Source organism: Stenella coeruleoalba (assembly GCF_951394435.1).
Source record: "Stenella coeruleoalba genome assembly, chromosome: 8".
Classification (NCBI taxonomy): Eukaryota; Metazoa; Chordata; class Mammalia; order Artiodactyla; family Delphinidae; genus Stenella; species Stenella coeruleoalba.
Genome location: NC_137154.1, coordinates 87,511,858 through 87,533,139, shown reverse-complemented (window position 1 = coordinate 87,533,139; position 21,282 = coordinate 87,511,858). Strand labels below are relative to the sequence as shown.

Below are 21,282 nucleotides of genomic sequence, written 5' to 3'. Positions count from 1 at the left end.
CCTTCCTGTGTGCAGGCTTCCTCTAGTTGCGGAGAGCAGGGGCTACTCTTCACTGCAGTGCACGAGCTTCTCATTGCGGTGGCTTCTTTTGTTGCAGAGCACGGGCTCTAGGCGTGCAGGATTCAGTAGTTGCAGCACGTGGGCTCAGTAGTTGTGGCTTGCGGGCTCTGGAGTGCAGGCTCAGTAGTTGTGGCACACGGGCTTAGTTGCTCACGGTATGTGGGATCTTCCCAGATCAAACCCATGTCCCACTCATTGGCAGGTGGATTCTTAACCACTGCACCACCAGGGAAGTCCCTACAAACAGTATCTTAAACCTCCCACTGACAGACAAGATCCTTAGGACATTAACTCTTATTGCTCCTCTCCTAATTTACACGAGTATGTATTTTCTTGTATTTTAGCTTGTTTCTTTTTATTAAACCTCCACAAATTAGACTTCATAATTATTTTTATCATTTTATTAAGTAAATCTGTATTAGATTTACTTACATGTTCATCATTTTCTTTGCTTATCTGTCCTCCAAAATTTTTTTCTCAATTCAAGTTTCCTTCTTCTGAAATAACCCTTTAGAAAATTCCTTCCCTGTAGGTGGTGTTAGTGGTAAACTGTTTCAGTTTTTTATTTATCTGAAAATATAATTTCTTTTTCCCTGTACTTAAAAGATACTATTTTGGGGTTCATAATTGTAACTTTACAGTTATCCTTTTGTCAGCACTTTAAAGATAGCACTCCATTGTCTTGTGGCTTCCATGACTGCTGTTGAGAAGTTTGCTATTAACCTTAAACTTATTCTTTGTAACAATCTTTCTTTCTTTTCTGACTACCTTTTTAATATACTCCCTTTGTCTTTATGGTTTTTCAAGTACATCTTATTTTACCTTGGGGTAGATTTTTAAAATGTATTCTGCTTGTATAGGGTATGCTTCATGTGGCTGGGGGTACATGTCTTTCAGAAAAGTTTCAACTATCCTCTACTTAAATATTGCCTTGCCTGTATTATCTGTATTCTTTCCTTCTGGGTCTTCGATGTATGTTAAATCTTTTACTTTTATCCCCTATATATTCTTAACTTTTTGTTACTTCCTCTATATCCATGATTCTATGTTCTATATTTTGGGATAGATGGGTATAGATTTCTTCAGCTCTACATCCAGTTCACTAATTCCTTCTTCAACTGTAGCTAATTTACTGTTTAACACAAACATTGAAATTTTTTGGTATCAATGATTAGATATTTTTTCATTTCTAGAAGTTCCATTGATTTTTAAAAAATTTTGCTTGGTCTTTTGTTGAGTGTTCATTATGTATTATGTTATTATTTATTTTGTATTTGGTAGTTCTAATATCTGAAAGTCCTGAGAATTTAACTTTATTGTTTATGCTGACTGTCATTCTTAGTGACTTGTTTCCTTATGCATTTGGTGATCTTTGATTGAAACTCATATCTGGTTGACCTTAATCTGTGAAAATCTGGGTTCCTAACTTGAGTTGTGCTTCTCCAGAAGAGTTATGCTTATATTTCTTCGGAGGTAGCTCCCTTCCAGGTTCCCTGTCCCAGGTTCAGCTCCCCAATCTTGGCAAAAATAGCTCAAGAACCAGTCTTCATGTATCAGGCTAATTTGAACACCCTTCCTTAGGAGAATCTGCCCTTTTGGTGTGATCAACTTCTCTTCATTCTGTGTCCTTACTTCTGCTCAAACATTTTCCCCACCTTCCATGCTAACCTTCAACCCAACCCCCCCTGCCCCAAACCCCCTAGCTTTGGTGATTTCCCTTACTTCCAGCCAGCCCAACAAATTAGCAAAATTTGTTTTATGCAGGATTCTATTTTGTTTTGGGTACAAATCTCCCCAACTCCAGACTGTTGACTATCTGAAACAGAGTCAAATCCCTAAGTATTAAAACTAGAAGTAGATACTGTCCTGTTTTAACCACAGCAGCTTTTATTTTTAACTTTTTATTTTTCTATGACTGCCAACATTTTCCAGCAGAGATTTAGATTATAAATAAAATTCATAAGCACGCACTTGTAGTAATTTCATAAGCACACCATTAGGCACATGACCAAATGTGTTATATCTACTAACATTTAATTATCACAACCACCCCAGAAGATAAGTAATGCTATTTTCATCTTGATGAGTAAATTGAAACAGAGAAAATAACTCGGGTTCCCCTGTAGGTAGGGTTGTTGTTAGTGGTGGTGGGTGGGATCAAACAAGGAACTTTCTGATTCCAGAGCCTATTTCTTAACTACCACAGCATACTGCCTTCCAAGAGCTTTCATAACTTGAAAATAAAAGTCAGAAAACTTCATAGTTTAAAATATTAGTATAAAGGAGACTTAGGGACATTCAGAGAGATCATATAATTACATAAAAGCTCACAAAGAACTAGTGAGATTTGTATTTCCCTGTGTGTAAATACTATCCTGGGGGGGGGGCTTCCATGGTGGCGCAGTGGTTAAGAATGCCTGCCAATGCGGGGGATACGGGTTCGGTCCCTGGTCCGGGAAGATCCCACATGCTGCGGAGCAACTAAGTCCATGTGCCACAACTACTGAGCCTGTGCTCTAGAGCCCGCGAGGCACAACTACTGAAGACCACGCGCCTAGAGCCTGTGCTCCGCAACAAGAGAAGCCACTGCAATGAGAAGCCCGTGCACCACAATGAAGAGTAGCCCCCGCTCACCGCAACTAGAGAAAGCTCACGCACAGGAGCAAAGACCCAACACAGCCAAAAATAAATAAATTAAAAAAAAAAAACTACCCTGCATATATATATATGCGTGTGTGTTTGTGTGTGTGTATATATATATATATATATATATATATATATACACACACACACACACTCTTTAGTCCTTCAGTGGATATTCTATTTTTGGGGAGGGAAGTCAGCTTTATTAAGGTATAATTTACCTGTAATAAAATTCAGAAATTTTAAGCAAAAAATTTGATAAATTTTGACCACTTTAACAAACTCTTATGACCCACCACCATGATATAAAACATTTCCATTTAATTATTTATAGTTGTAATTAGTGCTGTGCTCTCTATGGTGGCCTGGGAAATATTTAGATGGATAAGTAATATAAAAAGCAATGATAACACATAACTTCACAGAACATAGACGAGCTCTAAAGGGCTTATGTTGGGACTGGGAAGGATTTCACTGGATAGATTTTAGAGCTGGCGTCCCAGATTTATAGGTTGAGAAAGAACAGCTTAAAACATGAGCCTTCGGCATGCACACTAGTTATCATTGCTCATGTGAAGGGAAAACACATTCCTTTTCACCTTGTTCAAGATATCGTATTTGGGACTTCCGTGGTGGTGCAGTGGTTGGGAGTCCGCCTGCCAATGCAGGGAACAAGGGTTCGAGCCCTGGTCTGGGAGGATTTCACATTCCACAGAGCGACTGAGCTCATGCGCCACAACTACTGACGCCCGCGCGCCTGGAGCCCGTGCTCCACAACAAAGAGAAGCCACCGCAACGAGAGGCCTGCGCACCGCAGCAAAGAGTAGCCCCGGCTCGCCACAAATAGAGGAAGCCCATGCACAGCAACGAAGACCCAACTCAACCAAAAATAAATAAATAAATTTATTAAAAAGAAACAAAGATATTATATTCACGCAGTTGCATCTCACCATACTATTTCTCCAGAAGTAGTATTGAAATTAATATCGAAAAGCCCATAAATTTTGACCAAGCGAGATGGTATATAATTTTTATTTTGCATACTGCAAACAACAGGATCCTGCAATGCCAAGTAGCCAAATTTAGAGGTTTACATTTGAATGAAATTTGCCAGTCTGCAACTTCCTGTAGCTAACACAGCAGCCTCACAGCTGCCCCAAATCCCCTCCATGAAAATGAGTTAATTTGAACCAACAGGTCACCATGGTAGTAAAGTGATAAGATTAGGAGTTCAGTACATTTATTGTCATTTTTATGACCCTATAATATTTTTAGATGCCAACCTAGTTGAAGGACTATTTTGAAATGTACTAAGGAAAAGAGCTCCAAGTAGCATAAGCTTTTTCACACTGCTGTATATTTTAAAAATTCTGATTACATAGTTTGAAAGTGTCTCTTTAAAATTAAATATATTGCTATTAATGTTTAAATAAAAATCATAGCCACTTGTGAATAGCTGTGATCCTTCTTCAAGGAATTCACAGTATATTTAGTTTTTCATTGTCATCATATTTATGGCTGGGAGAGAGGTGGAACTGATGAAATATTGAACATTTTAAAACCATCTTTTAATATCTGTTTTGAGACCCACCATAAGTCATAGGATTTTCCTCCAACTTTGAAATGAATGTAAAGTTAATGCCAGATATAATGCTGTTAGCTTTTAAATGGACACCTGTGTTAGGATGGAATACCTTCTTCCTCCAGAAGAAAATGGGCATAGAGAATTAGATGCCTTAGTTAATGTGACAAGTATGTAGTAGAACTGGGGCATTCTGATTGGTGTGAAATTTTATACAGTGACTAAACTATACCATACCTGTTCTAATAAATCTTACTAGTTTTGCAAAGTTTGAAAGAGGTTTTGATTTATGGACCTGTTATCTGAGTTACTGATACATAGTAATTTAATCATAAATAAGAAAAAACACTTCATAATGAATAGGAACTACAGTTTTAAGCATCTACCATGTTCCAGGTGCTTTATATGATGTTATCTTATTATAAAGTAGATATTACCATCTCAAGTTTACAAAAGAGGAAACCAAGCGTCAGAGCAGTTAAGTAATGTGTCCCAAATTATCTATTTAATAAATTACAGAACTAGGATTTAAACCCAAACTCTCTGACTCTCAAATTTATTCTCCTTTAACCAGTAGGTTCTGTGCACTAGCCCTTCCACCAAACCAAAGATATTTACCGGGCATCTCTGATAATCTAGGCACAATGCTGAATGTTTCAGGTGTTAGAAAAAATGCAACAAGGGCTTAGATTAGTATCTACTTAGGGACACAAGCCATTTGTGGTGGATTAAATATGGCCAGAATTACTTTGCAGCTCTTCCCATTGACAAGTTAGTCTATCTCTATACCCCTTGAATCTGGGATGGTTTTGTGACTAATAGAATGTGGCAGAAGTGATGTTGTGTGAGTTTCAGAGTCTAAACTTTAAGAGGATTTGCTGCTTTCACCTTTGCTTGCTTGAAATTCTGCCTTACAATTTCCTCTTAAAAAGTCATTCTAGGACTTCCCTTGTGGCACAGTGGTTAAGAATCCGCCTGCCAATGCAGGGGACTCAGGTTCGATCCCTGGTCAGGGAAGATCCCACATGCTGTGGAGCAACTAAACCCATGTGCCACAACTACTGAGCCTGCGCTCTAGAGCTCGCAAGACACAACTACTGAAGCCCACGTGCTCTAGGGTCCATGTGCCGCAACTACTGAGCCCGTGTGCTGCAACTACTGAAACCCGTGTGCCTAGAGCCCGTGCTCCACAACAAGAGAAGCCACCGCAATAAGCCCGCACACTGCAAGGAAGAGTAATCCCCGCTCGCTGCAACCAGAGAAAGCCTGAGCGCAGCAACGAAGACCCAAAACAGCCAAAAAATAAATTTTAAAACAATTAAAAAAACCCCCAATGTATTAAGAAAAAAAAAAAAGTCAGTCTAGCTTCCTGGAGGATGAGTGAGTGTGTGGAAGCAAATCCAGGCACTCTGCTGACAGTTAGCACCAACTGCCAGACATGGAAAGAGACATCCTGGACTTTCTGACAAGGCTGGACCTCCAGTTGAATGCAACTGCATGAGTGCACAGAAGTACACAGCCAACCCACAGTATTGTGAGAAATAATAAATCATTATTATAAATGACTAAGGTTCAGTGGGCTCTTATGCAGCAATAAGTAACTGATAGAGACATACCCAGGAAAAAGTAACTCATGGTACAGAACAGTATGTACCTAGTGTCCAGGTGCATGGTCCATGCTCTACATACTCTGGAAGTGAGAAAAGGGGCAAATCAATGTGCTAAGGATTTGAATTTGGCACTGAAAGTTGAGAGGATGCAGAGGAGAAAGGAAGCTCCCAGGTGCAAGGAATTTTGTGAACCAAGCACAGATATGGAAAAACATGGCTCTTCTTCAAGGAATAACAAGCAAGTTGGTTTGCCCAGAGCAGAAGTTTCACTTAATTGATTAAATAAAAATATGTTGTGGGGACTTCCCTATCGGTCCAGTGGTTAAGACTTCGCCTTCCAATGCAGGGGGTGCAGGTTCAATCCCTGGTTGGGGAGCTGAGATCCCACATGTCTCGAGGCCAAAAACCAAAACGTAAAACAGAAGCAGTATTGTAACAAATTCAATTCAAATTAAAAATGGTCCACATCAAAAAATCTTAAAAAAATATAGTGTGTGCCTACTATGTATCAGGATTGTGGTAATTCCCAGAAATACAAAGAGGAATAAAGCATGGATTCTAAGGGAGCTCACAGTTTCAAAAAGAAGAGAGTTGCACAAATATATATGTAATTGGTGCAGTAATAAAAACAAGGGTTGGGAGGACTAGCATTTTATGAATACCTATTTCATGCCAGACTCTGTATCAGGCACTTTACATATGTGTTTCATCACTTTTAGTAACAACTAACATTTGTGTGCTTTATATGCTCTGCAGTATGCTAAAGATTCACACGCATTATCTCATTGAAGCCTTGTCATTAACCAACGAAATAGACTGTAGTAAGTTATTACCTCTAGATTACAGATTGGCAACTAATAGTATAAGGACTTGTCAAGGTCACAAAGCTAGTGAGTGGCATAGGCTGGATTCTACTAGATCTACTCTAACCATGATTTAGTGCAGGTAGGGGGAGGAGGTTGGGATTAGGATGAGGGTAGGGGTGGAGGCGAGTTGCTATCTTGAGGGATGACTGAACGTATCATACTGTAGGTGATATATGAATCCCTTTTTGAAGGATGAAAAGAAATCAGTAAGCAGATAGGATAAGGGGCATTGTTGTTGGGGAGGAAAGCAAAGGCTCAAATGTGTGGACAGCATGTCAGAGACAAGGAAATGTGTGCAGGAAGTGTGCAGACAGGGAAACTGGGGAGAAGCTGGAGGAGGGGGCAGGAGTCAGGTTATAAAAAGCTTTTTTGAGCCAGGCTGAGGAGCTTGGACTTTGTCCAGTAGCAGGCAGTGGTCCTTTAGGTGGTTCTTAGCAGTGTAGATGTGCTGAAAGTGGCATTCTAGGAAATTTAATCTGGGGCTGAAAATGATAGGTCAGATATTGTTGGTGGGGTGAGTATATGGGCTATTGCAACTGAACAGATCCAGTGATACAGGTCTGAGGAGCTCTCAGTAGGGCGGGGTTTCAGGAGGCCAGCAGGGGACATTTATATCCACCTCTATTTGGCTTTGTGTTAGAGCCTGGCGAGAGCTGATACTCTCCCTGTGGGTGCTAAGGGCTGCTGGCCACCTGTCCCAGTTGTACCAATTCCCAGGGCTCTTTCTCTCTTTTCTTCTTTATCCCCATCCTCCCCACTGATATCCGTGTGTAAAGAGGGGCCTGGCATGTCTCCCTCATACTGCCCTGTTTACAGAGGGAAAAACTCTACATCCTTAAGTGATTTAATAGGGCATTGTGTAGGTCCAATCCTAAAGCCTATAAGAATTTGTGAGGAAGGAATATTGAAACATATATCCTTAAAAACATTTACCTTGCATCTATAAAGCCTAGATTATAGGGGATTTATCTCACAAAGAAAGAGTTGTATTTGTGCACCTTGTTTGCAATGTCACCACTTCAGGGGACAGCAGGGACTATGTAATTGACATAGATGGAGACATGAAAGGATGAAGTGCTTTACTTAGTGCCTTCAAATGTATAGAAGTGAAATGAAGACTAAAAAAGGTCTGTTTAAATTCTCTCTTGGGGGACAGGAATTCACCATGAGAACATTATTTTATGCATTTTTGTAATAGTACCTGTAAATATCTAAGATTTTATGTTCATTAACTTGGTGCGACAGCTTAATTTCTTTCTAATAAAATATCATAGAGAAATTCTGGAAGACAGCACATAAAACTCAGTATGGTGACCCTGGGAAGTAGAACGAGGGGATTGGTAGGCAGGGAAGGTCAGTAGACTTCTATTTTTTATTTTATATTATTTTATTATATTTGAAATTTTATCATGTGTTACTTTTGTAATTGAAACAACCAGTTAATAAAAATTTAAAAATAGAATTTAAGTAATATCTTTATTGTAAATCTCAAATAAAAAAAAAAACAACTGTGGTTCCAAGTGTCTTGCATTTCTGGTATATGAACTATTTTATGCCCTTTGGAAAGTAACACTGTTTACAGAATTCCAGATTTCTGACAGTTTCTTGAAATTTTACTGTTAAAACTCTCCTGCTTGGCACAAAATTATGTCCAGGCTGCCTTTTGTGGGAAAGTGATTTCTGTTGCTTGAGTTACAAAATGAAACACTTTTTTTTAATTTAACCCCTGGGTCTTGGTGTGCCTTTGGAATGCTATTTGTATTTATGTAGCTAAGTTAGAACAACAGGAGCTACTGGGATGCACATTAATAAATGGTCCTGTAAACTTTGGCCAGAGCAGAATCTGCAGAACTTCAACTCTGCCAGATGGACACGCCATGGCTGTTTCACTGCAAAATCTGATTATTTTTGCAAGCTGTGTGAAAGGATTCACCACCAGGAAATGTTTTAGATTTCATGATATTAAAAAAACCCTACAGAATCAATAAGACAGCTGAAAAAATAAGGTGCTTGCAGAAGGTTTGCCTTTATTATTATTATTATTTTTAAATTTCTGCAATTGCGAAGGAGCAGGTGGTTGGGTGGGGAACATGGACAGCCCTGGAAATGCAGTTCAGTTCTCCAAACAGGCGGGACCGTGGGCTAATTAAAGTCAGACAATGGGCCATTTTGAAAGCTTTAGATAAAACATTCATTCAAATGAATGCCAGGGATATAATATGTACTTATGTATTAAAACATTGGCATTTGGAGTTTACAAGGCATTGCCAGCTCAGAAAATGCCTTTTTTCTTTTTAAATTCTTTCTGGGCTCAGGAAGGGGGTTAGTTGGCAACATTAGCAAGCAATATGCAAGGCACTGCGTTATGAGAGTGAGTGAAAGGTTTGGGGGGACACTCCCAGGGTAGACACTGATTCCATTTATCAATAACTGTGCAAACATTACAGATGAGTGGATCCTTCTGCTGGCAATTCAGAAAAAAGTAGCAAGGGCAAGCAAGATGTACTCATTAAGTAAAAATTATAGTCTTCCTAAGAATTTGATAAACACAAAGAGCATGTGTACTTCTAAAATATAAAAAAATATATATATATAAGAAAACTAAAACATTAGCAAAGCAGAAAGATACACTTTGGGCCATCTGATGACCATTTGCTGTGCCCAGGTAAACACAAAATTCTTACTAAAGCCAGAACACATTGTAGGAAGGGCTCTTTTATGAAAGTGGAAGAGATGAAAAATAACTTTTATGGTAAACTTTTAGAAATAATAGAAGAGCATGAGGATTTCTTGTAATAGCAGTAGTACAGATAATTTGCACTCCTGTGCCTTCAGAGCTTGCGGATGCCTCTGACGATGGAGTCAACAGAACATACATGTGCTCTGTTTTTACACTTGGCAAGTACAGTGAGGGCTGCAAAGGCTGTGATTTCTTCTTTGAACTTATATATGGCCAACTGCCTAAATTTAAAGCATGGATAAGCAGTGTGTGGGCTTATTTACCTTCTGCCTCTTTCTTTCTTTGAGGCTTTTCATTGTTATTTAGCACCACCATTAGAATATCAAAGAGAAGTAGCACAGTATAAAATTGTCCAAGTTTTAGGAGGCTTTGGGGGTTATATCTTGATTAAAATTAGATTTTGATGTTAGTAAAGGCTTCCATCTGTCTTTAGCATGGAATTCTATAAACTGCCCAGGAAATGAGACTATTGGTGGTCCTTCTCTCTCCATCTTTTTCCGTTTGTTCATAAGAGGGTAAGAGCAGAAGGAAATTGCCCTCCCCTTTCCTTAGTGGTTATTATATTTATTCAGAGTATGCATATGATTCTTTAGTGTGTGCAACTGTGAGAGAGTGCTGGACACCACGTAGGCTGCGAGAGCACCTAAGAGGTGTATCAGCAGAGTCAATTGAGCTGGTAAGCTCTGCATTTCCCTGGTCTCGGGGATCTTTTCCAGCCTTCAGAAGGGAGCTGAGATGGTCTCCTCCTCCTCGAGTGGGAGAAGTGACATATTACATCCTGCCCCAGGAACAAGCCATGTGATACCAGCCTCTCAGGTCAACTCAGCAACTTTCAGAAAAGAAATCACACCTCAGCAACAGGCAGAGCAGGGCTATAAGATTCAGGCAAGAAGAAGAGGTCAGAGTATAATGGGTTGGCCGGCAGACCCTAGAGAGCTCAAGCAGAGCAGCAGAGAGGTTTCTGCGAGGTCGGTGTGGTGCGCTTGGACTCTGGCTCCGGAAATGGTTTCCTCTTTTACAGGGAGGGCTAGATGCCATCCAAAGCGCAGGAGAACAGGGGTTCCCGAGTGGTGGGGAATGGCAGAGAGAAACTACACTCTGGAAGCAGGTTCTGGGACAGAGCTAGAGATAGGTTCTAGAAGGAAATTGAGAACTTCTGTGTCCAGTTTCTTCTAAGATGTCCGGGTATCAGAGGAGAGGAAGGTCCTGGCTCTGGTTTGGGCTGGGTGTGGCATCATCTGAGCAGTCTACGGAATTGCTGCAGAGACGGACAGGGATGAGGACATATGGTTGAGAGGGAATGAAAGCATGATGGGGCCAACAGAATGTATGGAGTGTGAAGGGTGAGCTCAGCACTGAGCAGAGAACCCGAAGCAAAGTGGTTATTCCTAAGATAGCCCTTCCTTGGGCCAGAAATGTAAACTTAAGAAGGCAATACTACTTTAAGTAAAATAAAGACCTGGGTCCAAATCTAAGCTCCACTGATTCCTACATGATTCTTAATTTTGTCATCTGAAAAATAGGTATGAGTGTCACCCTCTTAGGGCTATTGTGTTCCTTGTTGATAAGTGAAATTTACTTTCAAATGGATAAATGAAAATATTTGTAAAGTTTCTGTTTCAGAGCCTAGCAGTAAATGATAGCTATTATCATTAAGAATTCTTATTTACCCCAGAGAAAATTGAGGTGATGGAAGGGAACTCAGGCTCAGAAGTCACCGCAACTGTCCTACCCATGCCAATCTTTGACCAGATATCAGTGTAGAATATTTGCACTCCACATAATTGTTCTTGTGCTTTATGTGGTTTTTCTGTTGCCTATTTCCCTTGCAAACTCAATTTGCAAACTCTTGTCAAACTAGAAGAAATATAATTTATCTTTTTCAGAATAAATAAGGGATACAGCTTAGCTTTGGTTAGACCCCTCAGGTCGGGGGTAGGGTCGAACATGTTTTGGGGTCGGGAAAATCTAGCAAAGCAGAAAGATAAGCAGCTGTACCCAGTGGGTATAAGGGAGACACATCAAAAACACAGTGAGTACTGGTCCCCTCCCACCCATATCATTCATAGAATTATATGATCCTTTGTAATTGAGGAAATGTAGGCTTAAAAAAGTAACTCATTAGGTCAGTAAATTGAGAGCAAATCCTGATCAAAATGTTAAGACTTTTATTTCCTTCTTCCTGCCGTTTGAAGTTGGTGTTTTCATAAAACAGTCATCCACGATGGGTAAGTATAATACGTGGTTTGTTATCCAAGACTGGTTACATATTTGGAGATTCAGAACTGCAGGATGGGAGCAGTTGAATCTATCTTAATGAAATGTACCAAGTTGGAGCTTCATCTCTAGCCATCTCAACCCGCAGAATGGAGGAGGGTGGTATTGCTGAGTCAGAATAAAAACAAAGTTGCTAACTGTCGCTTCCACTATTTTGTTGTTTCATTGGCTCATAGTGAATCAATTTTTCGAACCTACAAAAGTTACCCAGTGGCCTTTCTCTGGGTCGATTTATTTATACTCTATTAGAATTTGTAGTAATGGATTCAAAGTATCTAATTCCCAAGGCTGCTGGGAATTCGGAGCTCACCACCAACTGTGGGTGTCTGCCTTTGCGCAGCACACTTGCACGATAAGTAACATTTATCAAATGCTACCACACTCCAGGTACTAGCAAAGCCATACAAGCTGCCATTTGCTGAGCACTTACAATGTGCCATGTACCAGCCGTATCGGGGGCTTTTTATACCTTATCTAATTTAATTTTCATGACACATCTGTGGTGGGTATCACTCTCTCCATTTACATAGGATGGAACAGAAGTCCAGAGAACTTCGATCACCTTGATGCAATAGAGTCAGATCCTCACTCTGTCAGACTCCAAAACACAAGCTCTTAACCGTTCTACCCCACTGCTGTTTCTCCTGGGCTGGAGGCTCCAAAAGGAAAAAAATGGGAATAGCAAGAAATTAGCCAGTTGGGGGAGAGATTTAATAAAACAAGCAATTATCGTGCAGCGTAAGAAGTATTTTAGCAGATAAATATGCCGGAGGCTCTGGGCATGGAGGGGAGTGTCTGGGAGACCTCAGCAGGCAAGACTAAAACTAACTTTTGAGAGGTCATGTCCCAGGCCAGGCCTCCTGACTTCCTCTTCACTTCTCTACCCTATGCACCAAGTGGGTCTATGCACGGCACATCACAGACAGAGTCTCTCCTCTCCCTCTGGACCATCACCCAGGCCTCGTGTTCTGTTTGGACTCGACCCCTCCTCACTGCTCATCTGAGTTACCATCTTCCTTCCAAACTTAGCTCAAGGCTCACCCTCCTCCAAGAAGTCTTCTTCCATCTACCCTGTCCACGCCCTGCTCTCCCCCTTTTCAACCTCCATCTTGTTCACTGAGGGTCACTATTATGCATTTGGCACTTGGAAACCAAAGCCATTTTTAAATTTTTAATCACTTATTTCATGTATAATTCTTTTTTTTTTTTTTTACATCTTTACTGGAGTATAATTGCTTTACAATGGTGTGTTAGTTTCTGCTTTATAACAAAGTGAATCAGTTATACGTATACATATGTTCCCATATCTCTTCCCTCTTGCGTCTCCCTCCCTCCCACCCTCCCTATCCCACCCCTCTAGGTGGTCACAAATCACTGAGCTGATCTCCCTGTGCTATGCAGCTGCTTCCCACTAGCTATCTATTTTACATTTGGTAGTGTATATATGTCCATGCCACTCTCTCACTTTGTCACAGCGTACCCTTCCCCCTCCCCATATCCTCAAGTCCATTCTCTAGTAGGTCTGTGTCTTTATTCCTGTCTTACCCCTAGGTTCTTCATGACATTTTTTTTCCTTAAATTCCATATATATGTGCTAGCATACAGTATTTATCTTTCTCTTTCTGACTTACTTCACTCTGTATGACAGACTCTAGGTCTATCCACCTCACTACAAATAGCTCAGTTTCGTTTCTTTTTATGGCTGACTAATATTCCATTATATATATGTGCCACATCTTGTTTATCCATTCATCCGATGACGGACACTTAGGTTGTTTCCATCTCCGGGCTATTGGAAATAGAGCTGCAGTGAACATTTTGGTACATGACTATTTTTGAATTATGGTTTTCTCAGGGTATATGCCCAGTAGTGGGATTGCTGGGTCATATGGTAGTTCTATTTGTAGTTTTTTAAGGAACCTCCATACTGTGCTCCATAGTGGCTGTACCAATTCACATTCCCACCAGCAGTGCAAGAGTGTTCCCTTTTCTCCACATCCTCTCCAGCATTTATTGTTTGTAGATTTTTTGATGATGGCCATACTGACTTGTGTGAAGTGATACCTCATTGTAGTTTTGATTTGCATTTCTCTAATGATTAGTGATGCTGAGCATCCTTTCATGTGTTTGTTGGCAATCTATATCTTCTTTGGAGAAATGTCTGTTTAGGTCTTCTGCCCATCTGGATTCGGTTGTTTGTTTTTTTGATATTGAGCTGCATGAGCTGCTTGTAACTTTTGGAAATTAATCCTTTGTCAGTTGCTTCATTTGCAAATATTTTCTCCCATTCTGAGGGTTGTCTTTTGGTCTTGTTTAGGGTTTCCTTTGCTGTGCAAAAGCTTTGAAGTTTCATTAGATCCCATTTGTTTATTTTTGTTTTTATTTCCATTTCTCTAGGAGGAGGGTCAAAAAGGATCTTGCTGTGATTTATGTCATAGAGTGTTCTGCCTATGTTTTCCTCTAAGAGTTTGATAGTTTCTGGCCTTACATTTAGGTCTTTAATCCTCATGTATAATTCTTTCTCCCACAGCTGGACTGTACATTTCTTCAGCTCAGTGAATTTCTTATATCACTTGAATTCTAATGTTCCTTCACTGCAGTATTTAATAGCACTAGTATTGATTGAACACATACCATGTGCAAAGCTCTTGACATATTAAACCTAACCTTGCAAGGCACGTATTATTATCTTCCTCTGACACCAAGATTAAAGTACCTTTACAGTTATCATACAGTTGACAAATGGCAGAGCTGGGTAGTACATTCAGGTCATCTTGATCCAGAGCCCATACTCTTCATCATGCTATGCTGCCTGTGCCTTAGATGAGAAAATTCTGTGAACCTAAGTGCTGAAGATTCCCAGATGACAGAGTGATCTGAAACTTCAGCTCAAGGATGCTGCAGCCTGAATATGAGCTAGTTCTCAGAGATTCAGATCTACTTTAAACCATAAGCAGTGAGATGTGAACATTTGAAATATGAATAATAAAGAAGATAAGGGGATGGGATAAACTTTTTAAAGTTTGAGTATTAAAATTGAATACTGAAATGAGAGGAATCAAACTCTACTTTTATTGACAAGGACGCTGAGGCCCAGAGAGGAGAAAGGAATTGCCAGAGACCACTGACAACCAGAAGGAGGGGGTTCAAACAGACTGAGGAGGCAGCAATTTCCCTTTTGGTGCAGAAGAGGAGTCTCAGATGTGTTTTCCAAAGTTTCAGGGAAATCAAAGAAACTTTGAGATGCTGTAATATACAGTTTCCAATTGTCTACTTTCATTTTTTAACACTTCACAAGAACTCCAAATGCAAATCACAGATATGGACATCATGTTTACACTCGGTGATAACTGAAATGCGCATGTCATTGGTGCCACAAAACAGCAGCTGGATATGGAACAAAACAAATCTCTAACTAGCAGTCCTGATGGAAAGACAGACAGTTGTTACAGATGGAGCTGGACAATGTGCATCTGTTCTACAGTTAGAGTTCACTGACCTCCCAAGGAAGATCAAACACTTTCATATAATTTATGCCATAAATGCACTATATGGCTTCCATTCACCTTCAGTTCTTCCAGTTTTTTTCTATCAGTATGTACTATTGTCATGCTTCTTTCTGTGCTTACAATGTTTTACTTCCAAAAATAATTAGGAAAGATTAACCAAGACACCTAGCTGACAGTATGGCTTTAAGGTTAGTATAAAAAGAATCATGCCAAGTGGAAATAGTTAGATTTTGGTCTGTGTATGTATATTATGTATAATTCAAGGTTGATATGATGCAAATATATTTCCCACTTGGGATATTGCTCCTCAACATTTCCCTCAGATCCCTCCCTCGGATCTTCTAAGAACAACCAGAAATCGTCACTTGTTTTTCCTCATATTTATGTAGGATATTAACTTAAAATCACTTTCATATCTATTTCCTTATTGTTCCTCACTCTAGCATTTTGATGAATGAGCAGAGCAGAATAGCTATGAGGGTGTCCATAAACCAGTAAAATGGATTAAATATCAGACCCTGATTGCTAAGCCTATTCTTAATTCCCCCTATATTGCACTGAACTCCCCCATTCCACTACTCAATTTTAACTCCAAATTTGGGTTACTGAGCTCCATTTCCTACTTAGAAAGTTTAGAATTTTTTCCCTCATGCAGCTGTTTTATAGTCAATGATTTTAAATGAATCTTTATGATACCTTGGGAAAAATTTGATTAGAAAGTTCAATAGCCTGCAAATTGTTCATTGAATTTCAAAACAAAATGAAAAATTGTGGCCATTAGGCTTACTGCCTCTTCTTCTTTTTAATTTTAGTATACATAACTGAGAGCTCACCGAATTTTGTGATATTATTTAAAATTTTCAATGATCGGTTTTTATGGAATGTCATAGAAATAGTGTAATTGAAAACAATGCAACATAAACTTACATCAAAAGTCTAAATACATATCTTTTGGTACCAGATGTTGGTCAGTGGCTCATATTTTTAATGATCTGGTCAATAGTATAGTAAAGAATAACCCAGAAAAATTTGAAAAAGAAAGAGGAAACGATTATTTAAAAAGATATCCATGATAATAGCTGTGGAACCACAGGATTATGGCTAAAATGCACACAGTGGTTTTAAGTCCAGTATTTGGTGAAAGTTTCTTTTTTTCTTTTTCTTTTTTTTTTTTGCGGTATGTGGGCCTCTCACTGTTGTGGCCTCTCCCGTTGCGGAGCACAGGCTCTGGACGCGCAGGCTCAACGGCCATGGCTCACGGGCCTAGCCGCTCTATGGCATGTGGGTTCTTCCTGGACCGGGATACGAACCCGTGTCCCCTACATCGGCAGGCGGACTCTCAACCACTGTGCCACCAGGGAAGCCCTGAAAGTTTCTTTTGATGCAAAGGATTTTTTTCCCCTTTGATTCCTACTGCAAAAATGTGAAAAACACTTCATGGTATAGAAAACAGATGTTCATGAGAGAAGTTGAGTCAACATAACCCATGTAAACTTATTCAAGTGCTGTCATAAAGAACAGAGCAGCAATTTGGGCATCAGATAGACACTTCCTAGAGAGTACTTATCTGGGGGATGTAGTTTTCATAATATCTGTGTACTAGTTTCCTAGGGCTGCTGGAAAAAACTACCACCACCTGGGTGGCTTAGAAAGACCAAAATTTATTCTTTCTCTCTCTAGGGACCTCGAGGGGAGAGTCCACTCTGCCTCTTCCAGCTTTGGTGGCTGCCTACCTGCCTGCCTTCCTTGATATGTGATATCTGCCTCCCTGGTCACATGACCTCTTCCTCTTTTGCGTGTCTCTCAAAACTCCCTCTTATAAATGTGGCACATATATACAATGGTATATTACTCAGCCATAAAAAAGAATTTAAATTGAGTTATTTGTAGTGAGGTGGATGGACCTAGAGTGTCATACAGAGTTAAGTGAGTCAGAAAGAGAAAAACAAATACTGTATGCTAACACACACATACACTACCAAATGTATAATAGATTGCTAGTGGGAAGCAGCTGATAGCACAGGGAGATCAGCTTGATGCTTTGTGTCCACCTAGAGGGGTGGGATAGGGAGGGTGGGAGGGAGATGCAAGAGGGAGGGGATATGGGGATATATGTATACATATAGCTGACTCACTTTGTTATAAAGCAGAAACTAACATACCATTGTAAAGCAATTATACTCCAATAAGGATGTTAAAAAAACCCCACAAAAACAAAAAAAAACCCACAATTCTTCCACATTAAAAAAAACAAGAGTACATGGGATTGCATTTAGGGATCACCTCTTCCAGGGTAAGTGGAAGATCCACCCAAGATCCTTAATCACATATTTTGCCATTTAAGTCGACATTCACATGTTTCAGGTATTTGATGTAGGATCTTTGGGGGTCCAGTTTTTGGCTTAGGATAATATCTATGGTAAAACAGTGTGGTAGGGCCTCCAATCTCCTCAAGTTATCCTTTGACTGGTTATTACCCATGTTATCAGTAGCAAATTTTGAACACGTCTAAGGATGGCTTTCCTATCTAAACTTACCTAAGATATCAGACTCATTGTCACCTAGTGAACTGGTATGAAAAAGGGTAAGGAGTGTCAGTATTCCTCATGCCATTCGAGCCTGTAAGTGCTGCCAGTAATGTGATTCTACATGACTCCTGCTCATTGAGTTGTGTTTGACACAGGGACAGAAAAAGTCCTTGAGAGTCAGTGATTAATTAATATGATGTCTTTCTTGGGATTTTCTAGAATAGTGGTTGAGATGAAAGAAATAGACAGTAAAATCAATTCATGGAGATACCTAAAGTCCAAATAGCCATGTAATGGGACTATATGCATTTAATTACCCAAATTTAAAAGGTCTTTGAAATGAGGACGAGAGTAAGATACCAGCAGTGAGACACTGAGTAATATGTGAGAACAGGAAGTTAGGGCTGAGTTCATACTGCCTGTGTACCTGATGCCTGAGAAGAACAACCATAGTTAGAGCTGGTTTGCACCTTTCCAGTCCTTTCTATATGATGATATTTTCTTATGCCTTCATTTCCTTTGTTTGCATGTGCTGTGGTCTGAATGTTTGTGTCCTTCCCAAATTGATGTTGAAATCCTAAGGCCCCATGTGATTGTATTAGGAGGTGGGGCCTTTGGGAGGCAATTGGGTCATGAGGATGGAACCCTCGTGAATGGGATTAGTGCCTTTATAAAAGGGCCCTAGAGAGCTCTCTATGCCCTCCCATCATGTGAGGATACAATGAGAATTCTGCAACCCAGAAAAGGGCCTTCACGAGAACCTTGCCATGTTGGCAACCTGAACTTGGTCACCAAGCCTCCAGAACTGTGAGAAATAAATGTATGCTGTTTATAAACTCCGCTGTCTGTGGTATTTTGTGATGACAGCTCAAACAGATGAAGACAGCATGAATCAGAAATGATTCTACTCCAGTCCACATTGATCTTTCCCTTTAGAAGGCATATGGAATTGGCAGTCAGAAGACCTGCCACTTGCTAACTGCAACTTGCAAACAATCCCTTCCCTTCTTTTGTTCTCAACTTTTTCATCTGTAAGATGGAGAACGATGTCAACGTCAATCTCATAGGAGTAGTGTGTCTATTGAATGAGATAACACACAGGAAGTGCACTTTAAACCGTGCTTATGCAAATAGTATTCCAATCTTCATAACACGTGGCTATGCTGCCTGGTCCTTTGTCTTCAGCATTCAGTGTAGTGCTTGGTTATATGGTCTTTTATTTTTTAAGTGTATAAGTGTTTTCCTTTCCGCCATTGTTGTTTAATGGCACAGATCATGTATCACATGTTTCCTGTACCCACTTTTGTATAACATTTGCAGTGTCACTGGGCCAGTAGCAATAGCTCAGCAACTTCTAATCTGGGTAGAGATAAGAACCTTGGTTATGTGTGGGGTTTTGACAGTTGCACTTTGCTGTGTGGTAAATTTCTTATATTATGATGTGCAAAGAAATCACCCAAGGAGCTTGTTAAGAATGACCATTCCCTGGCCCCAGACCAATAACTCTATGTTAATAGACATGGAACAGGGACCAGGAATTTGCATTTTAAAATTAAATCAAATAATATGACTTATTGTTAATTATGTTTATAGTGTTATATCTTTTAAAAAGTAAAAGCATCAAAAAATAGAGAAAACACACTCTTCGATAGTCGCAGAGCTTAAGTAAGAAATCATGTTAGGTAATTTTTTAATAAAAAATATATTTCCATCCACCATTTGGATAGGTGCCTCTTTGTCTTGTTATGCAATTCCATCTGGCACAGTGCCCTATTACTGTATGTGTGTATGGATGACGCTGCCGAGGAGGGAATTATAGCCTCACATGGGGCAGATAGACTATCTGTTCCTTGACTATGAAGTTATCTTCATTGCGCCTCTTATCTTCCCAACTGACAGTATGCCTGGAACTTTTGCAAGTTTCACAATTCTAGCCATAATAGTGGCCAAGCAATCCACGTTACATCCATGCCGCTATGGTTCACTTAGAGTAGACTGAATTCTCTGTCTCTTTCTTTTTTCCTCTCTTTCTCTCAAGAGACTAGATTTGTATGGATGTTCTTAACTCACATTCCAGATGATTCTGAAGAAGCATGAGGAGAAACATGGCACTAGGAACAGACAAGGAGCCAATTATTCAGATTTCTCTTTATCAACTAAGCTCCATTTGAACTAGAAGAGAGGAGGTGGTTTAAAAGAAAGGAAAGCCAAAAAATGTGTAAATAAAGGATGTTCTTAGATGGGAGGAAATTGAATCTGGAGTTGGTTCATTTGAAACAAGTCCCAGAAGTTTGACTTTGGAGCAGTGTTGAATATGGTGCTGACGTTCTGGGCAGAACACACTGGAAGAAGCAGTTCCCACTGTGTACCAGCCCCTGTGCTCAGTGCTGTATGTGGTTGCCTCCTTTATTCCTGGTCATCTGCTCTCATGTCCTGCCCCCAGCAATGCAGGTGAGTAATTATATACACAACTCGATAACCAACTGCTATTTCCATTCAAGAATCATTATTGGAGATTTGGGTGTAACTACTTAAACATTTTAGGTATAGAGCAGAGCTATTTATAAAGACAAGGATGTCAGATAGAGATTTTAGACTTAAGACAACTCCTACTAAGATGTTTAAATCTGATTTTGCACGTTATATAGAAGATGTTTAGAAGTTGTCTCTATCAGATTTAGAATAACATGTATATGAAGGTCAGCATTATTCCCACCAACTGAGCCTTTGGTAGTTCATGACTGGCAGAAATGAAAAAGTCAGGACTCATCATCATTTCATATCCACTAGCTGAAGTAGCCAGCAAATAAGTTCACAGAGTTCTTGGAATCCTTGCTTATAGATTAATTATATAGTGTGTGCCAGTTAAAGGGGGGCTTTGCTGTGGAGAATATCAGACTCAAGAGGTGAGAGATTGGTGAGAAGATAAAGGGAGAGGGGAGATAATTAACCTTAATAGGACTTAAATACCCAAAGACTTCAGAATGGATTCAACTGAGACTTACATTAAATCTTGAGTTACTTGTATGCTTGGATCGTTTTTCTGCCAGTAGATCTTTGACTGTGTGCTTCACTCTCACGCCTTGATACACTCGTTTGCTGTAGTCTCCTGGGACTTAAGCAAATGGAATAGTAACAATCAAATGTGGATACTATAAGTAGGTTAACCTGTCCAGGGTTAATACTGTGATGCTATTTTCTCATTAGAATGATAGACTTGAATTTGAAGTGGCTTCAACACAGGTCATTTAGTCCTATCTCCTGATCCTTGACAGAAACTGATCCAAGCTAAGTGAAAGAAACACTATTCCATCTTTTACGTATTAGCCACTGACTTGGGAAAATCACAATTTCTCAGCCCTGTTTCCTTCATCTGTAAAATGGGTTTAATAATCTCTCTGAAACTGACTGCAGAGTTACATAAGATATGCATATGAAAATGTTGTGAAAAGTACCAAGTTAAATAC

At 39.7% G+C, this 21,282-nt stretch overlaps 1 protein-coding gene across 1 annotated transcript in view; it reads right to left on the bottom strand.

Moving 5' to 3' along the window:
* Positions 1-20,925, bottom strand: part of POU2AF2 (POU class 2 homeobox associating factor 2) — a gene marked incomplete at its 3' end in the record, with an annotated part of 29,066 nt that extends 8,141 nt beyond the window's left edge. The window contains exon 1 of the mRNA XM_079929315.1: positions 20,821-20,925. The remainder of the gene's footprint in view (positions 1-20,820) is intronic.
* Positions 20,926-21,282: the final 357 nt, after the last annotated feature.